Raw genomic sequence first — 21,477 nt, forward strand, 5'->3', positions numbered from 1 at the left:
TCTCAGTCATGGCTGTGAGTTAGCAAATCATTAGTGTGCTAAGAGCTCTCTCACATGCTGTATTTAATCCCTGCTTCTAAGAGCTTAGAAAAACCATGCTCAGGGATTTCTCTGCAGTGTGCAGGGATGGCAATTGCACTGAAGCCATTACTTGCATGATCTCTTTTCCATTTGTAAAGCAGGAGTGTCTATTCTTCGGGAGCTGATACTGAATCCCTTTAACAGGGCTTGCCTTTAGCTCCTTCTCCTCTCGTCTCAGTCCCTGATTATCATCTGTTTAAACTTGAATGTTTTTAGCCTAAGTATGGGTAACAATTTGAACTCAGATATATGCACCCTTTCCATGTCGGCTTTGAAATCAACTATTCCCAGGTCATGAATGGGATATACAACTGGCAAAATTTTGCTGAGCACAAACCGTGGGTCCAGGCACCAGGACCCCTCCTGCTTTCAGGTCCAGTGCTACTGCTTCTCTTACATCTTTCTACAACAGCAAGTAAATATTTGAGGGATATTAGTGATATAAATAAATGCTGGGCAAACACACACACACTTGTTTATACTCCCGTGTCCTGTCTCCTGAGCATGGCAGGGTTGGCTGGGCCAGTCCCCTGTGGCACCAGCATGGTGCCAGGCTGGACCTGGAGCCCGTGTACCTGTCCAGGAAAATATCCCATGGAACCAGTGCTGCTGCAGCTTCCCACTCCCACTGCCCAGTGCCAGCCCCTCTGCCCAGTCCCAGTGCCCAGTGCCAGCCCCTCTGCCCAGTCCCAGTCCCAGTGCCCAGTGCCAGCCCCTCTGCCCAGTCCCAGTGCCCAGTGCCAGCCCCTCTGCCCAGTCCCAGTCCCAGTGCCCAGTGCCAGCCCCTCTGCCCAGTCCCAGTCCCAGTGTCAGCCCCTTTGCCCCATTCCAGTGCCCAGTGCCAGCCCCTCTGCCCAGTCCCAGTCCCAGTCCCAGTCCCAGTCCCAGTCCCAGTCCCAGTGCCAGCCCCTCTGTTTCCCTGCTGTTGGACACTGGGATGGCTGCCAGTGTGGTCAGATGCATTTTTCCATGTCTGAGCTGAGGCACACAGCTGATGAAGACACCTAAGAGGTCAAGAGGCAGCTGTGCCCACTGACATCTGAAGGTCACCAGCCAGGGAGCTGTGGTATGTGGTGCTCAGAGCAGCAACACGCTGCTGCAGGAAAACATCGAGGAGCCCAACCCAAACCCTCCCCAGCAGTGAGACGAGGAAGTGCAGCAAAGGGATGTGGAGACACGTAATCAAAAAGCAGCTGAAGACAGAAGCTGTCAGCTCACGAGAAGCTCATGGACATTTTGGGAAAGCAGGTCCCACATGGCTGCATGTCGGTACTGCATCAGACCTCCTGGGGCAAAGTTGTACCTCGTGGCTTGTAAGAAATTAATGACTTGTACCATTAAAAATGTATTTTCTACGTTAAATGTATTACACTGCACTAATGGACAATATCAACTTGATCTATGCTGGGAGAGGTGTGGGCTTTTCTCTATCCAGGCTAATTTGCATTTGTCACAGGGACAATAATAGATAAGTATTATGTACAGGGACAGAAAACCAGTGTGGAGTCCTTCCATGCCACGCTGGGGACTGCAGAAAGCCTCCAGGCTGTAAATCGCCTGATCATCAGGACAATCAGCCCATGTCCCAGGCACCATGCCGAGTTCCAGCCCCACACCGAAGCCCTGAGGGTCCTGGCATGGAAAAGAAGTTTTGTGACACCACAGAGGGTGTAAAGGGTCTGCAAAAGGCCGGGGCAGAGGGGGAAAAAAATGATGAACAGAACAGTAAGTACAAACAACAAATGAATATATACCAATAAATAAAATGTAAATAATAACTACAAAAACTCTTAACTTAAGAGGTTGCACCTTGAGCTCTGCACGCAGGTTTGGGCCCCTCACTTTAAAAAGGACATTGAGGTGCTGGAGTGTGTCCAGCAAAGGGCACCAAGGCTTGTGAGAGGTTTAGAAAATTTGTCTTATGAGGAGTGGCTGAGGGAGCCGAGGTTGTTTTGTCTCCAGGAGCTCAAGAGGGACCACCTTGCTCTGTACAACTCCCTGGCAGGAGGCTGTAGTAGACATGGGGCTTCTTCTGCCCTGTCTGCAGTGAGAGCACCAGAAGAAACAGCTTTAAGCTGAGATTAAATATTAGAAACATATTTTTCCCTGTTCGGGAGGTCAGGCATCAGAACAGGTTGCCAGGGAGGTGGTGGAGTCCCCACCCTAGAGGTGCTCAACAGGGACCTAGACCTGAGGCTGGGTGAGGTGGTTTAGTGGCTTAGGGGTGCAGTGGCAGTGGGTGGATGGCTGGACTGGATGATCTGAAAGGTCCCCTCTGTGATAATTGATAAAAGATTCGTGTTAATCACAAAAGCACTGGGGTTTGTATAAACCAGAATACTAAGCTCTGAAGTGAAGCATGGACACTAGATAAAGGAAATTATATGATAAAATCATTCTGTTTAAAATTACCTTGTTGTGGTATATTATGTTATTTTATGTTACGTTATATTATGTTATATTATGTTTTCCAAATAAGTTGTATCGGCTACCAGCTTGCAAAATCAGACTTCCCAATAGCCCTTCCTGCCTTTGTCTGATCAATGCTGCCTATCTCAAGGACCAGACTCCCAGAACTTCTCTGGTGGTTATCTACGAGGATGTTTATTCAACCACCACTGCTTATGACAACAAAAAAACAAAATTTGTTGATTACAACGAGAACCCACAGTATAAGAAGAGGCTGCAAACCAAGGTTGGGTGGAGCGTGGAGTGGGCGGTGACCCCTCACGTTCCCCAGCGCTGCTTGCTCTGTCTATGTCAAATAAAGCAATCTAAATTTTGCTGAATATCGAGACTTTTGTCTCTCATTCATAACACCTCCAACCTTGGTGACTCCATGACCCCAATGACGATAAAAAGCACCGCGAACAATAAAACGAGGAAATCGCGAAACGTGGGGCGGGCCGGGCAGCGCCCGGGTCCTCCGCGGCGGCAGGGGGCGCTGCGGGGCGGGCGCGGGCGGAAGCGCGGGCGGAGGGCCGGGTTGGGCCGGTGCGACGCCGTGAGCGCGGGGCGGGGGGGACGGGCCGGGCGAGCCGGGGCCGCGCCGCCTCTGCCGCAGCCGCAGCGCCGGAGCCGAGAGCCGCCAGCGGGCGGGCGGGGCCCGCCGGACGCACAGGTACTGGGGCGGACGGGGCCGTGGGGGGCGACAGCCGTGGGCATTGTCCGGCGCGGGGCTGGGCCGTGCTCTGCGGGCCGCGGGTAGCGCGGCCCGGCCGGTGCCCGCCGCGCTCCGGGCCCGTTTCTGCGCTCGGCGCTGGGAGGGACCGGCCGAGTCCCGCCGGCCTGGGCAGAGGGCAGGGCCGGGGATCGCAGCCGCTGCTCCGGGGGCACAGCCGGGCAGCCCGAGGGGAAGGGCACGGCCGGGGCTGTGCTTCCCGTGAGGCAGCGCCCCGGTCCCCGAGCTCCTCAAACGTCGAGCCCGAGGAACGATTAACGTAAAGCCGCGCACGGCCCGGCCCGGAGCGAACCGCAGCGGCCGGGCCGCTCCCCAGGAGGGCGGAGGGGCAGCGCCTGTCCCGTCGCAGGGCAGGGCCGGGCCGGGGGCGCTGCCCGCGACCACCGCTCTTTGTTCGGCCTTGGCTGCACGGAGCGGCCGGAGGTGCGGGGCCGGCGCTGCCTTACGCGGCCTCTCGGGGTCCGGCTCCGAGGCCTCTTCCTACAATTGTTGTTGCTGTGGGTAGCCCCGATAGGCCTCCGCAGCAGCCGCTGTGCGGGAGGGCTGAGAGCCTGTTTTCTTTGCAGACTGCCCCACGGACAGCTAACGCAGCGTGCTCTCTCTCTGTTCTGTAGCGTAAGAAAAGTTTTGCCGTTGTTTTTTTTTTTTCCCTGCAAATCTGTGGAACGCTGCCGGTACTGAAACAGGGATGTATCCGGTTTGGTGTTTTTAAAATTTTCTTGAATTTTAATTTCTGGTGAGGGATCATGTAGGTGCCTAGGATTTATTTAAAACCTATATGCTGTCTTGTGGGAATGGTGTGATTTAATTTGCATGATGAGTCAAAGATTAAATTACATGACCTAGGCTCTTCAGTTTCAGTGAGGCAAATAACAATGCGTGGAAGGACAGCTTCAGTGTAGATCAGAAATGAAATTTGATTAACGTCAAAATGTTGTAGAGTTTTGCCTGCACATGGGTTTTTTTAAACTTCAAGATCCTTAGCAGTGTGGTTCATCAGGAAGTGTGTCTTCCTTTTTAACACCTAGAGTTCATGTTGTCAGAGGAAATTTAACATCCTGAGCTTGCACCTTGATATCGAAGCTTTTAAATAACAGATTTTTACTATTTAAAACACTGTGTACCTTTAATTAATAGCTCTTACCTAATACCTGTTGATGTGGCACATGCCTTTAACTGCAGAAGGAAAAAAAAGGCCACGAAATATTTAGTGAGGTAGAATAAGCATGGTACGTATTCTGAGCTCAGGAGTAACTTGGTTTTTTTTGTTTTCAGATGTCCTGTAGAAATTGGCATCTAATGTGATCTGTAAGTGGCACGGTGGTGTCTTGATAGGTTCCTGCCTGCCGTGGACTGGCTGTTGTAAGAATATTGTATTTCACAGTTAGCTTCATGGTTTTCCTGTGGTATGAGAAACTACTGGGTCAGCCAGCTAGGATGCACTTGGCTTAAATTTATTTGCATTTAATGTAGTGTAATACAGCTGTTGTTGGGGCTTTCGTCAGTCAGACAGGAGTACCTTGGCACAGGAGGAGGTCATGTCTGGTGGTGCTGGGACCAAGCAGAGCAGTCTCAGAATGTGAGTTTGTACGTGTGGACTAGCATTCTGCTGAGTTCTTCTGAATGCTGATAGCATTGATTTTTTTTTTTGCTGAAGTTTAACGACATTCTCTTCTTTATGTTGACACAGAGTTCTGTAATTTTGATGTGTTCTGTGTGTGTTGAACGCACAGGTGTATAAAACAGAATTTATATATTTAAAAATACTTGTATTTACAAATAAAGGAGACCATATAAAAGCAGCAGTTGAGTAATACTTTGTGACAGTATGTCTTTGAGAGATAATTATGCTCTTTGGGTATTATCAAGCCCAGACAAATGTATATTCCCAGTGGGGTGTGATAATATTAAAACTGCACCTCTTGGAATTCCTTGATTGGTTTATTCAGGAGGGAATGGTATCTATTTTGCATTCTATCATGTAGCTCTTATTAATTAATGGCTGGTAGTTGAATGAGACTCGACTGTTGCCCTGCATGTGCTGCACTTCCTAGGGCTTTTTATGGCATTTTGGTGAATTTGAGAATTACTGGCCAGTGTTTTCCCTTCTGAATAATTTCTTCGTTCAATTTTTGCAGATTTTTTCACATGAATTGTTTGCAGACTAATTTTTTGTGTAAAATATTTCTGAAAGCTGATAATCCCTGTCCACGCCTTAGGGGCTTTAGACACTTGCTACAGTAATGAATTTTTTTGGTGGAGTTTCAGAAAGGTGCTGTAATGGCTGGTGTGCTTTGAAGCAGGGGGCAGGAAGAAGCCTGGTGGCCTTTTGAATTCCCTTCTGGCCCTGCTTTTCTGTACTTGTGACACTGTGTAATATGGTTTAATTACAAGAGCAGCTATTAAAGTATGATTATCTTTGTCTAATTGGAGACATCTTGCAGTTACCTATCAAAAATAAGATTTGACTCATCTGCTCCTTCAAAATTAATAGTTCCACAACAGCCTGCAGCTATTTATGTAAATAATGTGTGAAACAAAAATGTGAGTTGAATATTTTTCAAACGTTATCATTTCTGCACTGTACAGTTGACATGTTGTATGTTTAATTCTCTCTTTGCCCATGCTTTTCTCTCCATACCATGCTTCTGGCACCACGAGGTGCAGAGGTGTGAGCCAAAAGGAAGCTGAATATCTGCAGTGAGAAGGTGAAACTTTATGCTGAGATCCCTCCCCACCCCCCGAGTGCAAACACAAAGGTTAAATTAGCAGATGAGGCTGTCTTGAATTATTTTAAAGGACTTGAGCTGGGCTGTTAAATGCATGATCGGGGAGCACCTAAGGCTTACACTGGTGTCATGTGAGTTTGGGCTTTCTTTAGCCTGAGCAGATTTATGTGCTTTCCTTATTGCACCTTGTGATAAAATAACACATTCATTTGCCCCTATTTAAATACTCCTTATAAAGGCTTGAATTCAGGATTGATCCAAACTGGAAGCAGCCAAAATTCTGTGTGTTTACAGGAATAACTGTGGTCATTCCTCAACAGCCTTCGTGGCCTCTTTTTTCAGACAGTGTTAATTTAGGAAGTAAATGGCTTAGGTTTAAATAAACAACTACAATTTGCTTTCTAACTCCCTTGGTCTGAGTATTCTAGCTATGCTTGATAGAATCAAAAGACACTACAAAAAGTTCCTGACTGTTGACTTCAAATTTGCTAAAAGAAGCAAATATTAAGCCTATCCACAAGGGCATAAAGTTCTGGGGGATCTTTCTGTTTATTGAAATTCCACTACTTGTCGTTAAATTCCAAGTTCCTTTCTAAAGGACCATTTCCTCTGTAATCCTCCCCTTCAAACACCCTGAGAATTCATCACCAAAAAGTTAAATATAGCAAGACAGTTCAAAAACTGGCGAGTTATAATTAATAGAGAACTGTAGTATTAGTGTAAGATGCTTTTCTAAGTTCACAAACATCTTTGGATAAAGGTATTTATGAGTTGTTACGTAGCTGTTTAGAACACTGGATATTTTAAAAAATTCAGGTATACTGCCAAGTGTGGGAAATGGCTGCATCAGTGAAAAATTACTCTGTGCAGCTTTTGATCCTTGCCCTGTAGTGTATTTTTTTAGTCAGTATTTATTGATAACAAATTGTTTTTTCTTATTAAGAGAATGTAACAAATTGTTTTAACTGCAAACCCTGCAAGATTTGAAACATGAGACTTAAAAATAGATAAGACAGAACTCTGCTATAAATTAAATGGAATTAATTTGTCAGCTTTTCCGGGAGTTGAATGTATGTGACTGTGAGAGCAGTAGTTATGTTCAGTCACTCATGTGTGAAATACCTTATCTCCTTTGAAGTTTATCTGTGTTAAAACATAGAATGAAAAAATGGAGAAGCGTCTCCAGAAATGTGGAATGCGTGGTTTTTTTTCTGGCTGCTAGGCTGCCCCAGACAACCAGCCTAACATCTGAAGAAACACCTTTCTGAAAAAGTTTTCATTGTTTTATTAATGGCTTCTGAGCAAAGCATGGCAGTGCATAGATTAGGGAGGAAAGGCAGCTGCACTAAGTTGTGGAAGGTCCCTCTGACACCCCAGCCAGCTCTTGCAGTCACTGTTGCTTCGACTGTGCAGCTTTCTCTGTCATTTTCTTTCTACTTTCCTGGCCAGATGCACCTGAGAAGCTCCTCATGGATGGATATATTCTTCCAAATATTAGTTCAGAGCCACAGCAGCTTCTCAGCTCATCCGCTGAGGAGCTTGCTTTGGCAAAAAGTCTGTAGAACAGCGAGTTATGAGTGACACCCTGTATGGAGTGGTAGATGTGTGTGTTGATCACACCCATTCAGAGCATCCTGCTGTAGTGGAGGCTCTGAGCTCTTCCTCTGGGTAAGCAGTTCCAGGAGGTTTTGCTGCACTTGTAGAAATTAGAAAAAAGTTGTTTGTGTCGTTATAGTTTACTTTTGACTGTTATGTGTGAAGTTACTGCTCTAGCAGATGATATTCCTTTTGATAGATGTCAGAAGATTTAAATTTTTGTTTGATGTATTGCAGTAATTTATAAAATGAACCACCAAATTAACCACCACATAACATTGACCTTATTGAATATCATGTATAGACAAAGAATAAGCAAAAATAAAATCTGTTCACAAAGAGACAAAATTTTAGCAAAGAAAATGTCGGGGGTTTTATTGTAAAGAGACTTTGGTGATGCAGACATGCACTGAGTTTAACACAGGGATGCCTGAGAAGTCTCTCCCACACAGTTTATGAATGCATGGTTCTTCTAACCTGTCACACCTGCTATTCAAGTCCTCAGTTTCTTCTGACTGGAGTTTGGTAGTGATGGAGAAACTTCTCAGGAGAATTTAAAGAGATACCTTGGAGGAGGTCACTTGAGGCACAATTCTTGATAAAGACTTTGTATGTGCTGGGTACTATATTAGAGAAATGTTGAGAAATCTCTCAAAAATCAGCAAATACCCCGAACCTTGCTTCAGTTATACCAATTTGGTACAAAAGCTTTGTGATTGTTTCCAGGTTTTTTTCGCTCGACACACAAAGCATCTTTTGAATGTACTTGTTCAGTTGCAGTGTATTTGGTCTTTTGCTTTACTGCAAAAGGACATAGGAGGATCCAGGTCCTTGGGGGGTTTTTCTTCGGTTCACAGATACTCAGGACAGTACATTTCACAGTGTTCTTCAGCAGCACGGTGCTTCTCCCCCCTTTTTTCAGGGAATGAAATGAATGCTTGAGTACAGAGAATTTCTTCCTCTCTTCGAGTGTGTGATGTTTGTTGTACGTGTTGTCTGGTGGAGAACTTCAGAAACACAGGCTTCCTAAACTTTTTTTCCAGTGGCATCCATTTGCAATGTGAAATTCAGTTGCCTAAACATAGATATCTAGTTTTATTTTAGATACTCCAAGGCATCTGCCCTAGAGGTTTGTGATTTTCTGAAAGGGCAGCTGGAGACCAGCTGTGCTGTTGCAGAGTATTCATGGTGGTGTTTGTCCATTAGGCACCTGAACTGATGTTGTGATATTGGTTGTTACCCTTGGAATCTCATTTTAGCCTTCCAGAAGAGGATGAACACTCCAGCAGTGACCACGTTGTAGGCACCTGGGTTATGTATTGTCTAATAAGGAAGGAAGATTTGGGATCAAATTCTGCTGCCCAAGTCTTGTCCAAGAGACCTAGTTTTGCTGCCCTCTGCCTTGTTGCCTGCTTTCCAGCTTTGAAAAAGGAGAAGTTCCTATGGAAATTTCTCTTTTTGTAGTCTAGTATAGTTTGTCAGTGGAATGAGGGAAGGCTTCTCTTAAGGAAGTACAACTGAGAAAAACTAAAACAATCAAGATAATTGTAAAACCTTAAACCAAGTGTTGGCTGTTGGATTTCAGGGTTCAGCTGTGAACCTGAGGAGTTCAGCTTGTCTTAAAACATTACTGAAAGCAAACACAAGCTCCAGTCACCAGGGCAAATAGTCTTTTTTCATGAATTACAGAGGTAATGATTGACAGCAAAGACAGCTTCTTGAAAATAGTCTGTGTTGGCTAAACAAGCACTGTTCTGGAGGTGATTATTTAGATTTGTAATCTCTAAGAAAAGCAGTAGATTGACTCATCAGAATTGACTAATATAGTTCCGTTTTATGTCTGTAATTGACATTGAGCAATACCCAAACTCTGCTAACTCTCTAATAGGGTGGAGCTGGAGTAAACAGTTTTTCTGTGAGGAACTGCATCCACTCACAGAGCATTTTGGGCAGAGTCCTGGCATAGCTGTCTGTCTGACTGGTGCTGCCCTTAACTCATGTGTTATGGTGATGGGTTTAACCTCTTTAGGTCCAGAAGAGCCTCCTCATTACAGGGTTATGGAATATTTTCCCAAAAAGTCACAAAAACTTCAGGGCATTTGTGCGTGCTGACAAACTTAGGAATATATTTTAAGTTTGAAATTCTGTGAGAGAATTACATGTCAATTTTCTTCATTCTTTTAACCTGGAAAGATCAAAAAGCTTTCAACTCCCCAGCTTCTTAATTTGTGAATGTAATTATTACTTCCCGCCTGTATATACATTGCTTTTCTCTTGGAAAGAGAAATAAACTCAGTTTAGTGAGTTTTCCTTCTTGCTTGGGAACTTATGTGTGTGTGGATATGTAAAAATATAAAAATGTTAACAGCCCTCTATGGCTGGATTCATAGTTTACATCCAACAGATATGGATTAGATTTTTGCTTTGAGGCAAGGCTCCTTGCTTCCCGTAGGAATTGTACTGGGTAAGGTCTCAGAGTTGTTGGAGTGGAGTGTGAGTAGTTCTGCTCTCCCTTTAGCACCGGCAGTCACTCCTCGTGTTGATGCAGGTTGAGGACTTAACACTATCAAATCTGGGAAGAAATGTCAAATCTGTGTTTCAGAAGTTGCTGTTCTTGAGCTCTTTAGTGAACAAGGAGAACAATTGTTGGCCAGAAATGCAGAAGCTTTTCTCTAAAAATAGACTGGTTTTGACTTTCAGAATTACTAGCAAGCATTGAGAAATGTTAGTTAGCACAAGAGAAGTTCCTACACCTTGTCTCTTGTAGTCATCATGGTACTCTAACTTTCAGTGTTGTGGAGTGATGCCTCTGGGATTTATACAAAAACTCAGAAAATTCAGATTTTGAGCAAGTCCCTAAATTAGATAACCAAGCTAAACTAATTTCAAAATGACTGTGAAGGGAAAATTAAAATCTGTATTTTAGGAGCTAAAAGGGATAGTTTGAAAATCCATAAATTACAGTGTCTCATGTTTATTTACATTGTGTTTGACTTAGTAGCAAATAATTATTTTAATAGATTTCAATACGTCTGAATTCTGCAAAATCCCCTTATTTACTTCTGTTTCTAATGAATGATTGGTCATATTCCAGAACTGTCACTGCATGCCTTTATTTTTGTGATAAATGTAAAGATTGCATTGGGGACTGCATTACAAGCAGTGAGGGCAGCAGGGCGAGGGAGGGAATTTTGATTTCTTGACCATTTCATAATTTGATTTAAGAGCTCTTGTTTGATTGAAGCCTCTCAGTGATATAGAAAGTGGTGATATTGTACTATTGTAAACCCCTATATAAGTAATTTTTGTAATCCGTAATTAAATAAAATTATTTTAAGCTGGTGCTCCTATTAATGATTTCAAAAGTTGTGGGGCTTTTGTTTTGTTTTTCCAAATAGCCCTAAGGATACTGGCAGGATACTGACATAGCTGAAATAAGTGAAAATGCACAATGTGAGGAGTGTGGGTATCAGCTAAAATGTAAGTTCCACCTGAGCTTGGTGTCAGCCTTTTTGAAGACCTACTGTCCTGTCCTGCAGAATGTTATTTTTGGTCATTTCATATATGATGTAAGATCATTCCTTGGGTAATCTTGTAGAGGTGGAAACTTCTTTTGTAGTGTTCAAGTTTCTTTTGGTATCATTGCACAGTAATTGCATTAGAGGAAAATCGGGAGTTCTTATTTTAGTATTGTGAAACAATTTGATAGTTCCCTTTTCCAGTCCATCTCTTCTTAGCAGATTAATTAAGGGAACTGTCCCTCAGAGGTGCTTCTCACCATGTTAGTTGACCTAATATGAGTCAGTTCTTGTTCCAAACCTTGTTTTTCACGTGCTGTCTGTAGCCAGGTAGCTCTCAGCTGGTTTTCATTCAGGGCCTGTCCGTGTGTTTCAGGGGAGATGCTGACTCCTGTAAGGGAATATCAACAGTGCTGGCTTGTTGCATTTGTGAGCCCTCAGGGCTCTTGTGCCTTGGAGAGTCATGCCTACAGCAGCTCTTGCAAGTTGCTTTGAAGTCAGATCAGTTGGGAAACCTTTCTTTTGGAAGGGTGACTTTATGCTGTGGAGTTTGCTCCAGCCTCCTTTCTCTTTAAATGCAAACATGCTTTTAGAAACTTTTGATCAACAGCAAGCAGGAGCTGTAAGGTACTATCTCCTGAATTTTGGCTGGAATAAATTTAGATGTTAAACTTTTATGAAGACTTTCAACCTGTCTGTTCCAAGGTCGTTTCTTGTATTTGTTACTCTCATGGAAACAGAGAAGTTTGCTTAGCGTGATGTGGTCTACCTGGAAGGAGAACTCAAGTGTCCTCAAAAAGAGACATGACAAGTAGCATGTATCAGCACAGACATCTGACACATTGTTTATCTTCTGTATTCATTAATATACAGGAACTCTGAGTAACTGAAACTCTCAGGTGGTGTCGGGAGGGAAAAGGATTTTGACCTGGGTGTTTCAGGAATGGCTGGCTTTTCAGATTGTATGTGCTGAAGTATCCTGCTGTAACGTAGATCTTTGGGCTGGTGTCTTGTGAGTCATCAGAAGGACTCTTAATTAGGTTGCCATGGCAAGAGCTTGAGCACATTTTGGGAGCAGTCTAGATCATTCCCCCTTTTTGATTGCTGTACTGCAGAGCATTTCATAACATGGAGTTCATGGGTTAGCTGAAACTCTTCTCGCTCTGCCTCAAAATCTATGAAAATAAAATGCAATTGCATGGTGTTAAATGTTATGACTCCCACCTCATCTCTCCTGAAGGTTTGTGGCTTGGATAGTTCTCTTAATCCTGGGATGCATCACCTCTGCCATGAAATATGTCTTTCTATGCTCTGTGTTGCTCCAAAGGAGCACACCTGACCTGGCAGTTGAGATGTGGTGTGGTTTATGTATCAGAAATTGAATTCCATTAGTGACTTTGAAGATTTAGACCAAACATTTAAACTGGCAGAAGCAAGAGAGGTGATCATGGGGAACTGTGCAAAGTACACTTTTCTGCAGCCACTTAAGGTATATAGTTATGTTGAAATTATTTATGTGAAATTTCTGTATTGCAATGACTGGTTCTTTTCTTGGGAGAACAAAGTGAATTATCCTTTAAGGTCTAGTGTTTTTGCTTGCTTGTTTATTATCTTGGTACAAAATCTGCTCACTTATTCAATAATGGTTTGTTGTTTAGTTTTAAAGGGAGATAATTTTATTGTAGAATTATTGAATGGTTTGGATTGGGAAAAGACCTTCAAGACTGTCCAGCTCCAGCCCCTCTGCAATGGGCAGGCACAGTTTTCACCAGACCAGGTTGCTCAGAGCCCCATCCAGCCTGGCCTTGGACACTGCAGGGATGGGGCACCCTGTGCCAGGGCCTCTCCACCCTCGCAGGGAACAATTAATTCCTAATACCTAATCCAGCCCTGACTGCTCTCAGTTTGAAGCCATTCCCCCTTGTCAGAAGCCCTTCTGCATCTCTCTTGTAGCCCCTTTGAGGACTGGAAGGTACTTGAAGGTCTCCGCAGAGCCTTCTGTTTTCCAGGCTGAGCAGCCCCAGCTCTCCCATCCTGTCTCCATTGCAGAGGTGCTCCAGCCCTCCCATCACCTGTTCCTGCTCTGCTGGGGCCACAGCTGGGGCAGCGCTGTGGGTGGGGTCTCACAGGGTGGAGTGGAGGGGCACAGTCCCCTCTCTCGCCCTGCTGGCCACACTGCTCGTGATGCAGCCCGGGCCTTGGGCTGTGTTCTGGGCCGCAGTGCACATTGCCATGTCATGTTGAGATTCTCCTCAGTCACCACCCTGAGTCCTTCTGGGCAGGGATGTTCTCAATCCATTCTGTGCCCAGACTGTGTTTGTGCCCGGGATTGCTCTGTCCCACAGACAGGAGTTGCAGTTGCTGTGCTTGTCGAGCTTCATAAGGTTTGCACGAGCCCAGGTCTCACTGTTGTGCAGCCCCTGTGCATGGCATCCATCCCTGTGGCTGCAGCACACAGCCTGATGTGATCAGCAGCCCTTGCTGGGGGCGTGCTCAGTCACACACACCTGAACAGTGCCAGTCCAGCTGTGACCCCTGACGGTCACTCCTTGTGGGGGATAATACATTATCAAAGTGTGGTCTCTTTCCTGGACCCTGCATATCAGGCTGGATTTTAGCCAGCTGCTTCTTGTGAGTTTATTTTTCACTCTGGTGTCTTGGTAGCAGTGAGATAGATGTGCACCTTAATATCACAGATGTGTTGTGGCCTGTAATGTATTGATTTTTTTTCTTTTGTCTTTCAAGTGATACCTGTGAAATTAATTCTTGGTCTTGAGTAATTAGGGAGAAAATTTCTCCTGGCTAGCCTCTGATTTTGCTGTTCTTTTTGATATGTTCCCCTTTGCCACGTTGTCCTCGGTACAGCATACCATATGAGAGGAATCAGGAGTTTTGTTTGAGGATGAGCTGTGTGAGAGTTCTGTACTAAAAGGTACCTCCACACAGCTAACTTGGGGAAATTGGACACTTGAGTGATGGTGTACTGATGCTGGCTGGCAGTATGAAGGAAAGAGCACTCTTTAGAAAAGTACTTAACCAGTAAAGCCCTGGCACAGTTGTTATCATGGTGAGTGCTTGTGGTTTTTATTAATCTAAGCTGTATCTGCACTAGGTAGGATTTGCTAGCAGAGCTGTGTCAGTAAACTCTTTGTATTGTCATCAAAACTGTCTTTTAAGTGCCGGGGACCATGGCAAAAAAAAAACAACAACAAAACAAAGAAACAAAAACCAAAATTGTGACAGAAAGCAAATTTGTCAGGTGGATGACATGTGGATCAGCACAGATACTGCCTCTGCTTCAGCTCCTAGTACTAGGTGAGAGATAATTTAAGGGAAAAATCCCAGAACAACTCTTTTCCGTTACTGAATGAGGATGTGATGAACTAGAGGGAAAAAATTCCCAGTAATGGTGGTGTCATGATTCTCAGTCGTTTATTGATTGCCCTCTCCTGCTTTCTCTGTGACTCGGAACATAGCTCCCGTAGGTTATTTGTCAGGAGCTGCCTTTTGTAGAGAAGGTGTGGATCATTGGGTCATGCACCAAATTGTCTTGGTTTCATGTAGTGAGAATCTGCTCAGATTCATGAGAATTGATCTAGTGATTTACGTTTGAATCTTTGTGTCACACTGCTGAGATCTCGCAGCTGAGGTGACAGTGGCAGAATGGAGGAGTCAGCTGTGCTTTCAGCCACCTCTGCAGAGTGTGGCCAGCTCTTTGCAGTGCAGCTTGCTGTGCTTGTTGGGTTTCAGGTTCAGCCCTGCTTCTGCCCACTTGATGCACAAAAATGAAGCCAAGTAGTTAAGCTGTGCTTGATTGCCTGTCATCCCAGCTAGTTTGTAAAGCTTATGGAACTGAGGGGAACTCCACAGTGGTTTAACATAAAGAGTCTTTAACTGTGGGCTCCCAAATGGATTATTTTGGAATGGAAGCCTTCACACATCGAATGTGGCAAAGCAGAGATGGATGGAGTTCATGCCATGCTGCCTATGGCAGGGACCAGTAGCAGTCACTATGGGAAGAGAGCTACTCCTTGGTGTGTCTTCCCAGTTCCTAAGTCAGTGGTTTTAGGATGTTCCTGAGCTATGTCAAGGTCAGTGTTTTACTGCTCATAATCTTAATGCTTTAATATTATTCTTTAAATGATACTATTCTTTTGTCGGTTATGTTTGTTAAAAATTTGTTGATCTTAAGGTAAATTAGATGAAGAGCTATGCTGTGTTGAACTTTGATAAACTTAGTTTGAGCATTAGAAGTTTCTAGCAGGCCATAGAATACGGTCTCCAAAGAAAGTAATGGGAAAATATTGTTGGATTTCTTTAAAGTTAGTATTAAAAGTGATACACTTCTTATTGAAATTGTTCTTGGGTAATACTTTATTAATTTTGGTTTGTTTTTTTTCCCCCCAGGCTTTGTTGTTTGTGCTACTAGAGAATGGCTTTACTGAGTGTAGGTTTTTGTTTGAGGGAATATTCTCTAAAGAAAATTGTGCCTTAGAGGATTGTGGCTGGAGCAATCCAAGATCCATTCTTGCAGTTTAATTGTTCTCAACTTCTGTTCAAAACAAAACGCCCCAAAAGTGCACATGCACTTCCCTCGTGCTGGTACTTGGGATTCTCATCCTCCTTCCTGACGTAAGCAGCTCGTGTTTAAAGTGATGTTTTCCCCCTGCCCATTGCAGCAGCTTTCTGGTCCGGGTTCAGTGGTGCTGTTGTGGTGCTGCTGGGGTTTCCTGTCCTTCACCTGGGTGGTTTCTCACACTCACACAGCTCATTTGAGTTACTGCAATGTGTGAACTCCAGGCTATATCTCACAATGCGAAATAAATCGGAAATTAAACTGCAGTATCCTTCTGCTTCCACTTTTGCCACTACTACACTCTGAAAATTGACCCTTAGATGTACAGAAAATCTGGTACAAAGAGAACCTCTGGAAAGGAATGGGAATAATATATGCAAAGAACTAAAACTAGTTACAAAGGAGACTGTTGCTTTGCATTTTTGCTTCCAAGGGTGGGTAGAATGGCACGTACAGAATTGCAGCATTTTTTGTCATGTAACAAATATTCTGGGGTTTGTGATGATGCAGTAATGGCAACTGAGCCAACAGGGTAGTTACTGTATTACCAGGTTAGGAGAAATTTGCTTCAGCTTCTACCTGGGCAGAAGTGGGCATATTGTCTGACAACTTTTCTTGAAGCTTCAGGTAAGTTCTTTGGTTTTTTGTGCACATTGTGCTAGAGACAGTAGTTGTTTTTTGTGATAAAATGTAGGATCATTATTGTTTTTAATAATTTTTAAATATACTTCCCAAGGAATGGGTGAGGCATTCACATGCCTGTCTGTATACCATATTGCAATATAGCAGTAAGGTTTGTGAGGAAATGGATGGGTGGGGTAACTCGAAACAGCACACCAGGGAAAGAAGCTGAGTCATAAAATTTCCTTCAACGTGGAGACAGACTGGGATCTCACATTCTGAGATTTAGTATTAACAAGCTTTTCTGCTTACGCTGGATCTCTGAAGCCCCTTAAAAGCAGCAGTACTATTTAAAATCAGTTTCTACTTAATGTTTATGTAGCTGTGTGTTAAACTGCAATTTCTCTAATGGTGTACAAATCACAGAGTACTGTGTAGTTTTAGGGGCTGCAGTGAGCTAGTGGAGCCCAGTGACAGGAGCTGCCCTTCTCTTTGTCCAGCGTGGTGCAGGTGTCTGCTGGAGAAGGAGGCCCTTGAAGAGGCAGAAGGATCAGTAAATTGATTGAATGGCAAGAGAGAGAAGGCTGCTTAATGAAAGGAATCAGGTGGCATTTGGTGCTAAAGAAGCAAGCAGGGCTATTCATTGCCGTGGTTTTAATTGTTTGAACATTTTCAGAAAGTAAGAAGCTATGTCACATTATTATTGACAGTTTTATGTAGAAATTTATTTTCCAATCTTACCCTTTTTTTTCTGAATCCATTGAATTAACTTTTTTTTGCTCACTTCGCTGTTCTTCTGTGTTACAGGTGGGAATTTTCCCCTGAATTAAATTGCCATTTTTAAAGAAGGATTTCTTTTCCGTTTTACTCTTTAAGTGGGTCACACCACAAATAATTCTGTGATGCAGAGTTGTGAAACTGCTTTTGAATCACATTAAAGCTTTTGTGTGCTGCAGACTTGGTGGAACAAGTTAATAGTGAATTTTAAGAAAGATGCCAGTATTCTGTGCTGGGTGGAACTTGCCAAGTGTGAGATGAACATGCCTGTCCTTCAAGAAAACTTGTATGAAGGAAACTCACAAAATTATCACAACAGTTCCAAACAGATGGTTGGTGTAATTTTTCTGTCCACATTTTAAAGTTATATTGAAAGAAATACCTAAAAGGTGTGTGGAAGTATTTAGAGGATAGCAAAAATGCCTTTGACCTGGACTATACCCTTAAATTTTGCCAGTAATTACCATTTACAAGCACAGCCATGCTCTGCCATGGAAAGCCATGGTTAAACACATTGTGGTGTGGCTCCTGCTCTTTATCAGTCTCATTTCCTTTGTGACAGGGAAGTTTTGCAGGTCAGCTTGTATTAATGAGCTGTGCTACTTAGACACGTATTTTGGATGAGGAGCTGTTGTGTTGCAATTTATTTAACCTATCCAAGAGAAAATTAAAGAACTGCTTTGGTACAATGCTGAAACTTTAGAAAATGTTTTAATGTAGTGGGAAACCATGTATCCAGAATGAGAATACTGAAAGATGTAGTAGAACACAGCACATGAAAAATGTGCAAGAATGTTTTTATGAGGAATGTGAATTCTCAATTGAAATAGCACACTGAAGGAAATGATGGATGCTGCCCTCGGTCATACTCTTGTGCAATCAGAAGTGGTAAGGCCTTTCAGGAAGATGTGCTGAAGGCAGGAATTTGCAGTGATGAGCTGGCAGCAATATTCCAGATGTTTCCCAGTGGCACCTGGCTGCTGTCCTGCCGTGCTGCTGCTGCTACATGTCTGGGACAAACCACACTCACAGAAAGTACAGGCAGGAACTTGGTCTGCCTAAATACCCTGATAACTGGTGGCATTTCATAATCTTGTACAAGAGGGTTGAATAGCTAATGAGGTGCTGCTTCTGGCTTTGAAGTACTCAATTTTTTTTTTCCCAAGGAGCATGGTAGCTTGCAGAAAAAATGGTTCTTGGATCAAAGGCATGGCTGTCAGTCTTCCTTTGGGATGCTGGGCATGTCTGAGAGTAAGACAGTGCTTTTAAAAATGCATAATTTCTCGATCTCTTTCTGGTTTTATCATTCCAACCAGACTTTACAGTGCTGAATTCTAGCTGAGCTAACAGCTGCTTGTAGCAATTACACCTGAAGAAAACTGATTTATGTTACTGTTTGCAATACTGCCTTAATGGTCCCCGTTAATCCAAAAAGCAAGCAGCGAAAGAGTGAATTCTGAGGGAAACCAGATCTATCAAGACAAACATGAGCTTGCTGAATTATATTTTTTTAATATCAACGTGCCCCTTTTTAGCAGGACGCATCATGTTGTGTTAGTAATAGGCTGATAAATAGTCAATTAAAAATCCACACGCAGTGCAGCCCCAACTATTTACTAAGAAACTTGGTATTTGCCTTTGTAGACTCATTAGTTTATTTAAGTGTATTTGCTTAAGCCATTCTCCTATGTGTTATTAGCACTGTGGAAGGTAATTGACACATGATATGATTTCAGGATAGAAGTTGGCAGCTTCCCTCCACCTGGAGGAGGAGAAGCTGCTGTGCCCTTCCCTCCTGACTGCCTCAGCCCTTTGCTGCTCCTTTCCTTGAGCTGGGTCTGGCTCACAGCTTAGGGTGCCTTGTACTGGTTTGTCTTAAGAACCTTTCAGAATTTTATTTATTGTCTCTCATTTTTGTTGGCTTTGTCTTCTGCCATTTTGGTCTGTTAAGTCAGCACGCTGGGCACTGGGACAAATATCAGGCTTCTCAAAATAACTGATGGAAAGTGACCTTGCCCCTCCAGCCTTGCTGTTGGTTCAGGTCCAGCCTTACCATGAAGTGCTCTCTCTTCTGGAGAGATCAGGAGCTGATTGACAGCTACCTGCTCCTCAAAGGGATGTTTTTTCTACATTCCCTAGCTATTCCTTGTTTATTTTCCTTTTAGGTGGTAGTTTTCTGGTAGTTTGGTGAATGCTCAGCTCATGGATGGGTCAGCTGGCCCTGGCATAAAACAGGGAGAAGGGAGGGGGAATGGCACCTCCCCATCAGCAGTGGCCAGCTCTGGCCTTGGCTCATCTGCCCTGGGGAACCTCACTGGGAATTGTTTGGCTTTACTAAAATTATATTGGTTTTGATCTGCAGCAGTTTTCTTCTTACGTGCACATTAAATGGATGTTACATGGGCTTTCTCACTAGGCTTAGATTTTTTTAAATATATGCAGTTGCAGCCAGGAAATAGCTGAAGGGTTTTTTTTCTCTTTTTCTCATTAGGAGCTTGCAGAAACAGTCACCTTAAAATCTTGGTGTGTATAAACACAGCAGCAAGATGCAGCTGAGGACTTAATATTAGTGCAATTAAATGGTGAGGGCCATAACAGAATAAGGATTGAGTTTATTGCACCTGTTTGTTTCACAAAATCTAGGGGTTTTATACATTAGTTCAGCAGCATTTTTCTTGGGGATAGGTGGTGGTTTGCTCTCTGGAGCTGGAATATGTATGAATACTTAAATTATGTTTATTTATGGATTATACTTTGATGCAGAGAAAAAAAAGTTTAAACTTTATGTTGTGGTAAATTCATGGTATGTCTAAAGTAGAAAGGCTTGAGTTTGCCTTTATGTCCTTGCTTATGCTGCTGGTATGGCTTTCCATTCAATTTAATCCCTTTCCCTTCTTTCCCCTAAAAGTCTGTGCTGGTGAGACTTTGGTGCCACAAATTCATTTGTTATAGGAGTGACTCTACACATGTTAGTGCAGTCAGGAGTGTAATTGCACTATTCCTTGTATCTAAATTGTTCTGAAAATAGTAGCACAGGCATTCTCACAGGAACAAAAACATACTTCCTTACAACAGAAAAAAACACTTCTCCTAGTAAATAATCAGGTTTTAAACGGTGGCACACATTTCTGTTGTAGAGGTAGCATATTTTCTGACCCTTCAAATAAAATAAAGCTCAGCTACATGACAGACCATAATCCAGGTTAGTGTATCTGTTCTTTAGAGAATTTAAATTAACTAAAGGAAATGAATTTGTTTATCATGCTTCTGGATTTGTTCCTGTGGCATTTTTTTTTTCTGCAGGAGAGTTGTCCTCATAGAGAAATGCTGGGTTTTTTTAGCTCAGCAGACACTTTAAAATCTTATATATGGAATGCATTAGATTTAAATTGAACATTATTGATTGTTTGGTCAATCCAGTGAATTAAAAAATACAAAGCCTTATAGATAAAGCAAACGGCATGGATGCCTGGTGCATTGACAGAGCTGGAAGTTATATACTATCTGGAACAGTGGGGCTACTATCTCTGGTTATCACAAAAGCCCAAATGTCCCAGTGTGCCTGAGTGTGTCAGTGGAGCTGCAATCTCTGGGTATTTGGCCATGTGCCACGTTGTTGTTTGATGGTCCATTGGGATTGATAACATCACTTCAGGTTTCTAATTGTGGCTGTGACCCCAATGCTTCGAGGACCTTAAATTTTGTTACTTTTGGCCTGCTTGAATACTGGTGAAATAAAATGCATGCCTGAGAAAGCCTGAGGTTTGTATGATATTTTCCACAGTCTCTTTTAACAAATGGATGAACGTGAGGTTCCTGGGAAGGGCAGATAGAGCAGTGCACAGAGCTGTCCGTGTACTTGTTGCAGTTTAACTCTTCAGGAGTCCTATGATCCTTTGTTTAGCCACAATCAACCTTTTATCCTGAATTTGCAAGGCAACCAGGTGCTAGTATTGTGAATCAGTTATCATTTGACATGATGTAAGGCCTATTCTTATTTACAGAAAATGTCATTTGATGTTGTTCCCTTTTTTTCTTGTGTTGCAGATGTGGGTGGTGGCAGCTCTTTCCGATCCCACACAGATGTTGTCATTGTCTATTGTGCAGAGTGCTGCTGGGGGTAGTTCTGCTGGGCTGAAAAAGGAACAGCCTGTCTATGTTCTCCTGCATGAAGTACAGCTTTGAGAGACAAAGCACTGCTCCTGCCTTTTTTTTCTTCTTCTTTTTTTTTTTTTTTTTGGCAGGATGTGGCACAGGTTTTTCAGTAACAGAATTTTGCTTCAGGGTTTGTGGGATCTTCAGTCTTGAGGCCCCAGATGATTTTCCCAGCAGTGCCATTGCATTCCTTCTAGTAATAAAATTGAAATGGCATAAACTGTGTATTTACTCCATTTTATA

General features: G+C 43.2%; 1 protein-coding gene across 1 annotated transcript in view; it reads left to right on the top strand.

Annotated features, from left to right (window-relative positions):
• Positions 1-3,074: 3,074 nt before the first annotated feature.
• Positions 3,075-21,477, top strand: part of CAB39 (calcium binding protein 39) — a 41,567-nt gene continuing 23,164 nt past the window's right edge. The window contains exon 1 of the mRNA XM_014870276.2: positions 3,075-3,202. The gene's annotated coding sequence lies outside the window, so the exon portion shown is untranslated. The remainder of the gene's footprint in view (positions 3,203-21,477) is intronic.

The sequence above is a fragment of the Sturnus vulgaris genome, chromosome 10 (genome assembly GCF_052056855.1).
Source record: "Sturnus vulgaris isolate bStuVul1 chromosome 10, bStuVul1.hap1, whole genome shotgun sequence".
NCBI lineage: Eukaryota > Metazoa > Chordata > Aves > Passeriformes > Sturnidae > Sturnus > Sturnus vulgaris.